The sequence below is a fragment of the Rousettus aegyptiacus genome, unplaced genomic scaffold (genome assembly GCF_014176215.1).
Source record: "Rousettus aegyptiacus isolate mRouAeg1 unplaced genomic scaffold, mRouAeg1.p scaffold_m13_p_6, whole genome shotgun sequence".
Taxonomy (NCBI): Eukaryota; Metazoa; Chordata; class Mammalia; order Chiroptera; family Pteropodidae; genus Rousettus; species Rousettus aegyptiacus.
The window spans coordinates 101,426,905-101,435,420 of NW_023416309.1; the positions used below are offsets into that span (position 1 = coordinate 101,426,905).

Genomic DNA, 8,516 nt, shown 5'->3' on the forward strand with positions numbered 1-8,516 from the left:
GTCTAAGTGATGACAGAGTGATAGCAACTTCGTTCAGTGAATTGGGGCATGATGGAATAATCTCAATGGTCTCTTGGAAGAAGGGAAAATAGTCCAGACTTGCTGATGAAGAATTGTTTGTTTTCCCTTTTTTTCCAAAACATTTTGTTGTGGAAAATTTCAAACATAAGGAAAATTAGAATTGTACATGAGCACTCATATATCTACCACCTAGATTCTATAGTTAACATTTTACTCTATTTGCTTAATCACATATCTACATATCTCTCCCTCTGTCCATCCATCCGTCCATCTATCCGTCCATCCATCCATCCATCCACCCGCCCACCCACCCATTCACCTATCCTTCCATCTTTTTATTTTTTGAATCATTTCAGAGAAAGTTACAGACATTAGTATATTTTACCCCTGAACATTTCAGAATGTATATAATTAACTAGAGTTCAATACTCATTTATCTTTTTTTTTTTTTTAGGTAAAATTTATAAATGAGAAATGCACAGATCTTAATTATACATTGGACGAATTTTGACAAATGCCTGTACCTGTATAACTCAAACCTTTATCAAGATATAGTAACAACCATAACCCCAGAAAGTCCCCCATACTCCTTCCCAGTCGGTCTGTTTTTCCTCTGACCCAGGCAACCACTGTTTTGATATTTTTCACCATAGATTAGTTTTGCCTGTTCTAGGACTTCATATAAATTCTACTATATATACTCTTTTGTGTCTAGCTTCTTTCTCTCAGCATAATGGGAGATTCATTCATAATGTTGCATGCATACGTAGTTAATTTCTTTTTTTTATTGCTGAGTAATATTCCATTATTCCAAAAGAGCTATTTCTAGTTTTTAGCAATTATGAATAAAGCACCTATGGACATTTTTGTATGACTCTTTTCGTGGACATATGCTTTCATTTCTTTTAGATAAATACCAAGAAGTGGAATTGCTGATTCATAGATAACTTTTATTTTAAGAAACTGCTAAATCTTCATCCAAAGTGGTTTTACTATTTTATATTCTCACTAACAATGTGGGAGAGTTCTGATTGCTCCACATCCTTGCCAACATTTGATGCTGTCAGTCTTTAAATTTAGCTTTTCTGGTAGGTGTATGTTGGTGTCTCATTTTGGTTTTATTTTGTATTTTCCTGATGACTAATGATGTTAAGCACTTTTTAAATATGCTTCTTAACCATCTGTATATCTTCCTTTTCGAAGTGTTTATTCAATCTTTTGCCATTTTAAAAATTGAGTTCTTTACCTTTTTATTATTGTCAGTATTCTTTATATATTTGATGTACAAGTCCTTTGTCAGATATGTTTTGCAAATTTTTTTCCCAGTTTGAGATCTGCATTAATTTTCTTAATGGTGTATCTTGATGAGCAGAATTTTCAATTTTGGTGAAGACCAATTTATCAATTTGAATAGTTATTGCTTTCTGTGACCTATTTTAAGATAATGTTGCCTACACTCTAGTCCCAAAGATATTCTCCTATAAGCTTTATGGTTTTGGCTTTTGATTGAGGTCTAAAATCCACCTCAGATCAACTTTATGAATCATGTGAGACAGAGATTAAAGTTTTTTTTTTTTCCTATATAGATATTCAGTTTTTCTAGCACCGTATATTGAAGACTTTCATTTTCCCAATGGATTGCTTTGGTGACTTTATAAAAAAATCAAATGACTGCTTAATTGTGGGTCTATTTCTGGGTTCTCTGTTCTATTCCATCAATGTCTTGATTGCTGTAGCCTTATAATAAGCCATGGAGTCGGATAAGGTAAATTCTTCAATTTTGTCCTTTTTCAAGATACTTTGGATATTCTAGGTCCTTTGCATTTCCATTAAATTTTAGAGCCAACATGTCAATTTTTACAAAAAAGTCTACCGAGATTATGATTGAAATTGAGTTGCATCTAAAGATCATTTTGGAGAGTACAGACATCTCAACAACATTATCTTTCAATCTATGAACATATCTCTCCATTTCTCTAGGTTTTCTTGAATTTCTCTCAGCAATATTTTGTCATCTTCAATGCAGAGTCTTATACATATTTTGTAAAATATTTTCCTAAGTACTTCATGTTTTTTTTATGCTATTGCAGATAAAAAATTTTTCAAATTTCATTTTCTATTGTTGGCAGCAGAACCGAATGCCAGACTGTGAGAGAAAAGACAATCTGTCAGGAGATCCTACATATGGGGAAGTGGGGATGGGGAAGATACAATTTATTTACAGGCAATTGTAGAGGATCTGAGAGGGTCAAATATAATGCGGCTATGTGATGGGAGAGAGGTTAGATACACAGTGTAGTGCAGAAGACCAACTTCCTTTCTCTCTCCTTGTTCCTGAGAAGGGAGGTCCATCCTCAGCACTCTCCCGGGAAGGGAAGGCAGGGCAGAGCCAAGGGGCCTTGGGAAAGTGCTCCTATGCCCCTTCTCCCCAATCTCCAGAGCTGCATCATTCAAGCAGTGCTCTAGTGGGGCTGCTGCTACCATAGTCTGGGATGAGTGTGGCCCTCTGTGGACAAATAAGCTGGCCTTGGTGGTATAGGTAGCATATTCTACCCTCTCTATGAGAAGCTGCCATCGTCTCTGGTCTTTAGCTGGCTTAGCCTGCAGGGAAGAAGATGGAGGCTAAAATACCTGAATTTTACTTTGCAAAAAATATCGCAGCCAGTCTACGGCCATGCCACCCTGAACAAGCCCGATCTGTCTGATCTCGGAAGCTAAGCAGGTTCAGTCCTGGTTAGTACTTGGATGGGAGACCACCTAGGAAGACCAGGTGCTGTAGGCGTAAAAAATAAAAAAAAATAAGGGATTGTAAGCTTACAAGGTCCTTGTAATCTGTGAGGTCAACCAAGGGTTGCCTCACCAAAAAAATAAAATAAAATATAAAATAAAATAAAATAATAAAATAAAATAAAATAATAAAATAAAATAATAAAATAAAATAAAATAAATCACGGCCAAGCTCTGGGCTGGCTTTCAGCTCTTCCCCACGGACTTCAGTGGTTTCTGTGGCCAAATTTAATCATGTCACCCCACCCAGTTATAGTTAGCTACCCGCACCTCCCATAAGGGCCAAAATTTCCAACTCATGCTCTGAGGAGTCTGAAGAAGCAGAAAACTGGAAAGGCCCAAATACCACCCATCCTGGGTTCTATTCCTGCTTCATCAGGAAGGTTGTGTGAGGGGAGAGGAGGGAGCAAGGCTTGGAGGACCTTGTTGCTAGGCAACAGGGCTGTGTATCGGTGAGGGGGGTTGCATTGGCAGTGCCCAGTGGGGCTGTCACCCCTCTCTACTTCCCATCATGCCCTTATAGCCCATTCAAAGAAAGGTGTATTTGCCATGTTTTAAGACAATGCTAGCTGCTGTCACAAGTAAACCCCAAATGTATTGTGTTTCTTCCTCACTCTTGTACCTGTTAATAGTTGTTCCTGTTTTGCAGGCGGCTTTCTTCCATGTGGCCTTTTAGAGACCAGGCTTTCTGCCTTTCTGTCATCCCCTGGTCCAGCCGTCATCCTTGTCACCCACCTAGTAAGAGAGGAAAACACCCCATGAAAGGCATAACCGCTTCTTAAAACCCTTGGCACAGGGGTATTTCTGCGCCCATTCCATTGGCAAGAACCTGTCATGGGGCCACACTTAGATGCAAGGAAGCCTGGGAAATGTGGCCCCTGGCTTGGCAGCTATTTCCCAGTGACAATTTGACCCTGGAAAGGAGAGTGTAGGTTTTGCTGTCCCTTCCTTTGAGCCCTGCTTGCTGACTTTTATCCGGTTGTGTGACCTTGTTTTTTTAAACTGTAGAGGGCTGTTTGTATATGAGGGATTGTCCCCAACTCCACCCCCAACCTGGGCTTCTCATAGCTTCCTCTGTCCCTGAAATTGCTTTCCCTCTCAGCCATCTCAAGCTTCCCCTGCTTCTTGGCCTGTGCCTAAATGTGACCCCCTCCAAAAAGCTTTTCAGGGGTCTTACTGTCCACACTGAGGTCTTCCATTCTCTGGGCACTGCGCTTGCCCTAAATTTAAACAGGAGTATGATTTGGGAGCAGAGCTCCCCCTTTTTGTCTACTTGTAAGGTTTGTGATTATTTCAATTGAGGACCAAGACTTTCTCCCCACAGCCAACACCGAGGTTTCAGATACACGTACCTGGGAGAGGGGCAGAATTTTCACACCCTGAAGGTCTTTCCAGGTCCTTCTAGAGGAGAGGGAAGAAGAGCAAGGGGACCCTGGGCTGAGCAAAGGAGCGGAGTAGTTGTAGAAAGGGGGCTATGGGCTGATGCAAGTTTTGTTGATGTCTCAGCTATATTTTTCAATCAGACGTTGAGTGTCTTCGACTTTTTCTAAGCAAAATGAGGCTAATTAAATAGTGTCCATTTATTAGTGTTTACTTTGTGCTGAGCATCACTAAGCATGTTTTATGAGCAATATCTGATTAGTCTTCCCAACAATCTAGTGAAGCTGGGACTTTTATTTTATCCCCACTTTGCAGATGAGGAAAGCAAGGCTCAGAGAAATGAACTTTCCCAAGGTCCCATAGCTAATGAATAAAAAAGCTTGTGTTTGAATCTAGGTCTCCAACTTCAAAGCCTGCTAATTTCTCTGGGCCCGTCTCCCTCTTCCATGGGACGCCCCATATGGCAGAAGCGCCTAATCCTCACTGAATAGCCATGTGCTTCTCCAACCTTTCTTGTTGTCAGGTTGGGGCCATGTAACTAACTCTGGTCAATGGGCTGTGAACAGACATGTGTCATTGCTGGACCAAAGCATTTAAATGCTGGAGTTTGACCATCCTGTTCTCTCTTCCTTTAGCGGCAGCTATCGAGGCCATGGCTTGAAATGGAGGAGCCACCAGAAAGCAGCAGCCTGGATCACTGGATCATGGTACAAAGGACAGCCAAGCTGAAGAGCTGCCCAACCTTCACAGCTTTGTGAGAATGAGAAATACACCTCTGTTGTGTTAGGCCCCTGAGATTGGGAGATTCATTTGTTACTGCAGCAGACTAGTCTGCGTGACTAATATACCAGAACAAGGCACCGAATATATCACTGTTCCAGTTGGCTACTGACAATGTAGTGTCCTTCAGGCACTTGGTTTTATGAACTGTATAGTGCCCCAGAGTAAGATGGCTACCCAAAGACAAGCTGCCAGAAGCAGATGGGAGAATACTGAGGGTCTTCCTGAGCCCACTGAGCATCAGGGCCCCCAGGCCTGGCCTCTTCTTTCTGTTCTTCCTCGGCCAACCACCGGTCTTCTCCCTGACACTGGTTTCCAGAGCTGCTCCCCTTTGGCACAGCCCCTCTGTCTCCACCCCCAGCAGACAGCTTTCATAAGCTAAGGTCCAGATGCCACTGGCCCCTCTCCAGATGTCTGCCAAAGTGCCTGGAAGTCTTTCCGAGACTCACATTGTCTTTCAGAGATATCCCTGGGGACAAAGAGCTCCTGCAATCAGGGCAATCACTGCTTTCTGGCCCCTGCTGCCTTGGAAGCCACTGGCTAGGCGTGGCAGGCAGGAAGTCTAGGGCAGGGCTGCCCACTACCAGGTCAGGCCTAGGGAGAAGCGGGGAGTCTGAGGGCCCTGGGCTGTCTCCTGGACAGGGTGGGGAGGACCAGGACAGAGTGTTTATTCCTCATCCTTCCAGTCCTCAAACACTCATCTCTGAGTATCCCTGTGGGGCTGGCCCTGTGCTTAGTATGGTAGGAGCACAAAAACAAAGTCATGGCCCCTGATTTCCCAGAATTTCTGTCCTGAGGGCTCAAGTAGGACACTCGCTACAGAAAAACAGAGCACAAGGGAGTGTATCAGTCAGGGATTTTTCAGTTGCAGTCACATGACCTCTAGAGCAAAAAGACTGTGTGCTTCTCACTTCTGAAAGGAATTTAGATTTCTGAATCCAAATGTTATTTTCTGAAATGTTGTTTTTCAAAATATGTGTGTGATGTGTGTGTATGCGCCAATATTAATATTGTCTTTAGATTTTCTGATTGCAAAATTCTAAATAAGTTTATCAAAGCTGAAATCTTTTATTTCTCTGTTAGTCCCCTTAGTTAGCTGGTACCCTAAGCCCATACTTTGAGTTTTGCAACACCAAACCCATCTTAAAAAAGGAATATTTTGTCCCCATGTCTGAAAAGATTTCGGCTTCAGGCTTGGCTGGACCCAGGTCCTTATAACATGTTGTATGAAAGCTGCCTGGCTCTGCTTTTATCTGTTTTGGCCTCATTTTTGGAGAAGTTCATATTCCTAGGACCATGTTCTGTGTTTATCAGTCCCACTGAATGGGCCCATCTCCTGGTCACACCAGCAATCCCTGACTTAACCAGCTCTGACTGGGTCACAACCCCAGCTGTGAGGCAACCTCTGTCGTGGTCAGGGATGGGCGGGACTGGAGGTGGTTGGAGAGGAGATATGATGCTCTGACTGCTAGGCCTGGGTCATATGCCCCTTTCTGGATCCTGGGGTGCAGTCAGCTTCTTCTGGATCACGTGACTGAAGGTGGGGTATAGTTTTCCAAGGAAGAGTGAGGTGTTATCATCAGAAGGGAGATGGATACTCGGTAGGGTAACAGTCAACACCTACTGCTGGTAGGATAGTGGAATGTGCCCTCAGAGAGGTATGAACCAAGGGCTACGGGAATTTAGAGGAGGGAGGTGTTATTTCCAGCTAAGAGAATCAAGGAAGGCTTCCTGGAGGAGGATGTATCTGGCTGGGCCTTGAAAGGATGACTGGTGTTCGATGTTGGATCTAGGGGGATGGGAAGGAAGGGAATTCTGGCCAGAGGGAACAATGTGAGCAAAAACCTGGGGGTAATCAGGGTGGAGCAAAGGCAGAAGCCGGGTCAGGGAAAGGCCTTGAATGCAGAGCGGAGGGGCATGGATTGAATTTGGGGGGCATTCATAATTGGTTCCGTGGCCAAGGATGGTCTCATCAGATCTGAGCTCCTGGGAGCTCCTGATACTGTCTACCAAAGGGGCCCTGACCCTGGGCTCCTCCCCATCCTGCTGGGCTGCCCTGGGTGCCTACAGATCCCTCTTAAGTACAGCTCAGACAAGGCTGGAGTTTTCTGATAGAAATGCTTACTCAGAAACAGAGGAAAAGTGAAAGCACAAAGTGCGATTACAGAGCCTAGCATTTTCCTGCCAAAGCACAGAAAGCCTGGGTATCCGACATTCCTCCTACTGTGGGCTTAACCTCCCCCCTCCCACCCCAGCAGGCTGAGCCTAAGGCTAGGGTCGGGGTTAGGCAGAGGTGTCTACTCTGCGGGACCCTCAGCTTCTCCAGGATTCATTTTCTGCCCCAAATAGTATTTGCTCTACAGCTGCCCTGGCTCGGGGCAAGGAGGACACCCTCAATCGTATCCCTAAATTCCTCCTCTGCACTGCTCGCATTGCGTCACCCAGAGGTACTTCCAAGATGTCTGCCGAGAATCAGGAAAACCATCTGAAGGCTGAGTGTGGACTGGTTCTCAGCACCTCACATGCAGGGTCGTGGACCAGTCAAAAGTGTTGGCTTTGGACTTAGTCAAACCCGTGTTTGACTTCCAGCTCTGTCCCTTGTGGACAAGTCCCATAATCTCTCCCCAAGCCTCCGCTTCTTCTGCAAAAGGGAGGGGAGAAGCTCCGCTTCACGGGATTGGTGGGAAGACGAGATGGGATCCTGCGCGTTACATACAGGCACAGGGTACATCTGCAATAAACGATGATAGTAGTGATGATGAAGATGCTGGAGAAAAGGAAAGAACCAGCTAGGGAGGGAGGACCAGCCCGGGCGGGATGAACCGACCAGCAGAGTCTTGCCCCCTGGAGCACTCCGAGCTTAGCTTAGTGAACAGTTCTCTAGCATCAAGGACATTCACACTGCTGCGCAGCCATCACCACCGTCCGTCTCCAGAATGCTTTAAGTCTCACAAAGCTGAAACTCTGTCCTGTTTCCAGCTCCCCCCGCCGCCATTGGCGACCACTCATTTACTTTCTATTCTTATGAATTTGATTACTCCAGGTACCTTATACCAGTGGAATCGTACAGTATTTGCCTTGTTGTCTTTGACTTCTTTCACATAGCATAGTGTCCTCAAAGATCATCCATGTTGTAGCTTGTGTCAGAATTTCCTTTCTTTAAAGGTTGAATAATATTACATTGTCTGTATATACCGCCTTTTGTCTATCCATTCATTCCTCCGTGGACATTCGCTCTCACCTTTTTGCTATTGTGAATGTTGTTACGAATAGGGGGGTGCAGGTACCTCTTCCAGATCCTTCTATCTTTATATTTTAAAAGTATATGCATGTAGTATTTATTTGGAAAAATAAATTACATTAAAAATTTAAAGAGGAATTACAAAGCAATAGAAATGGAAGTTGTCCTATTTCCTCTCACATCCCCAAGGAAGCCCCCGTGCAGCCCTTGGGCCTCCAAGGATCGTTTGCCCCCAGGGGACACGGAGCAGGGGACTAAGGGGTATGTTCTTCCTCCCCCTCCCCCTTAACAAACACCCACAGGGCAA

At 44.3% G+C, this 8,516-nt stretch overlaps 1 pseudogene; it reads left to right on the plus strand.

Annotated features, from left to right (window-relative positions):
* Window positions 1-2,685: 2,685 nt before the first annotated feature.
* Window positions 2,686-2,803, plus strand: LOC118604788 (annotated as a pseudogene).
* The last annotated feature ends 5,713 nt before the right edge of the window (window positions 2,804-8,516 follow it).